Consider the following 2,754-nt stretch of genomic DNA (forward strand, 5'->3'; position numbering starts at 1 on the left):
ATATATATATATATTAAAAGCACAAACAGTAGCTGCCACACTGATGCAACCATGCTTAGCTAGAAATACATTACTGTACCACTTGCTGTATAAATATACTGCATGTTTTTTAAACTTAGAAATCCAATGCTATAGTGAAATACACCTGAATATTATGCATACCCATTATGCTCAATTGACCATAGGGAAAGAAGAAGAAAGGAAACAAGATTTAACTGAGAAATACTGACAAAAAGTAGTGGTTGGTTAAATAAATCCTAATGGAGTAACATCACTGCTGTCGCAAGAAAATGTCGTTTGTGAACTTGTGAAGTTTCACCAGCTTTAAATTAAAATGTACAAGATCCTTAAGCGGCGTCATTTCCTCACTCTCATGCTAAAAACACCCACTTGATATCGGCTAAAATACAAGAGTCGCTTTAAAAACGGGGCCCAAACGTAGGCGCTTTTCTTCCGACAGCGGAATTATGCGATATTTTCTTGAGAATTAACATACTAGTGTACAAACATCTGGACTAAGAATACCTCAAACACTCGACCTTATTGTTTTATTTTTAATTAGGATATAAATTGCTTCTTCCTCCGTCTTGCACTACAAAGTCTAGGTACCTGTTACTTAGCATTAAATTATAGTAGTATAGTCAAGTTTCTTTTTTTTGTCTTATGTTGTGCAATATTTCCTCACAATGTTATTCAATACTCCAAAAAAAATTTGATATGTCTACTTTTCTTAGCAGTAACTGTAATAATTATTGAAAGGCGGCTGCATACGGAGCCTTGAATCCATATTTAGAGATTACAACAATATGCATTTGTTTATTTAACCCCCCCCAAAAAAGAAAATCAATTCAAAATGCTGATAAAATAATTACTGTACGTTAAAGTTGGAGGCATTCCCCTCTTATTTTATTGCAATATCAAACCACTTCATCCACATACCCGTGCGCTAAATGCTTTTTTTAAAAGACCAATCTACCCTCACAGGAATGTGAAGTTCTCCTTTGAGCTTTTTTCTTCTTGTAAATCCTGAAAAAATGCCACAGGCCTCACCTAAAAGTAAATCCCACCACGATCACGACTACCCCACACTGACGAGGACCAATACACAAAGACTTAAAGTGCCGCTATTACGTATCTGTGTTTAGATTTGCTTACATAGCCCAATGTTCTCACCGAATGGAGTCATTCTCTCCCTGAAAACACTGCCATGGAAATGCTTTGGCTGTAGCCCAGGCTCTTCTTGTGTTACATATCTATGTCACTATGTAACAGCCATAATCTTGGCCTAGAAACCAAGAAGTGAAAAAAAACACCCCACCTACTTGCCTATTATGACCTTTTTGTTGAGTTCTTGTACAAAATGATCAGTTTCTGCTGAATTACATTTGTCTCCACAACAATAATGAACCCTACATGTTTCATTTTAGCATGGCGCACAGGTATAAATATTTACTCGACCTGTATTGTATTTGACTGTAGACAAATTACCAATAAAGTTCTTCTTTCTAACATAAAAACACAAGAAGAAATGGGTGAAATAATTCCACAAAAACATCTAACAAGACTGTCATATTTTCAATTTCCTGACATTAAAGTTCAGAGAAGAGAAAATCTGGCTGAAGCTAAAAGTTTCTGTTAATATTTGATGGCTCTTAGAGGAGCATCCAGTTATGAATGTGACCAAGTTTGATTGTCAAACTCCTTTAAATCTGCATTCTATCTAAAGACCAGCAGATGGCGATAGCTGTGGCTGCAAAAACACTTGCGGTCCTATAGAAGTTCACGGGCTCATCAACTCACTTTGAGTCACACTGAACAAAAAAGTCTGTTCTGTAAATCTTGGTGATTTTATTTATTTATTTATTTTTTTAAATGATGATTATTTGCTTGCCCATGGGCTAATGACTTGCCAATCAAAAAACAATAAAATACAGTTTCCCAGTCAGACCCACGACTCCTTGTAACATCCATTCTTTTGCAAAATGGGGCTTAAACAAACATGAGACGTCACAGTATCCATCCATCTTTTATACAGTCTGGGTACAGTGAAGATTTCAAGAGCCAGGAGCCAAAACCGAGTGTTTCGGAGAGAGAATGACAAAGTTGCTGAAGCACTGTGGGAACTAATGTGTGACTAAAAACATGTTGTTGTTGTTTTTAATTTGTTTAACTTTAAAATCAATGAAGTGGAAAAAATAATTGTGAATACAAGCGTAACTGGGCACTTTAAGCTACATGACAAGGTACGGTATCATTCTGACATAAATCCTAAAAAGCCGTGCTGCAACATGGACCTTATGCTGAGCACATTATTAACAGACTGCGTCCAATCAGAAGGCTGTGATGTGCATAACATTTAGACGGATGGACTAGATTGAATTCTATTCATCTATCCAATGATATTTATCTGACACGCCCATTATTTAATAAAAAAATTCAATAGTCTGGGCTCTCATCTGCAGGCCGTTTGGTTATTAGTCCTCGTCTGGAAAATGGAAGGAGGAGGACGAGATGATATATTCACAGTGAGAAAAATCAATGTGCATCACATACAGCACAAAAGAGCCGTCTGTTTGTGCACCTCCTTGCAGGCGAGTAACAAACTTAACTCTCTTGTGCCTTAAGATGACAGCTGTGAATATGTCATCTTGTCTACTGTTCTCATTCCTTCCGGCTCTCCTCCGACATCACCACCGATCCCTTTAAACTCCATCACTGCTGGCTGTGTCTCCCATGCACACCCCAGAAATCCAT

This window comes from Haplochromis burtoni, unplaced genomic scaffold (assembly GCF_018398535.1).
Source record: "Haplochromis burtoni strain Fernald_Lab_line unplaced genomic scaffold, NCSU_Asbu1 Contig_15, whole genome shotgun sequence".
NCBI classification, from domain to species: Eukaryota; Metazoa; Chordata; class Actinopteri; order Cichliformes; family Cichlidae; genus Haplochromis; species Haplochromis burtoni.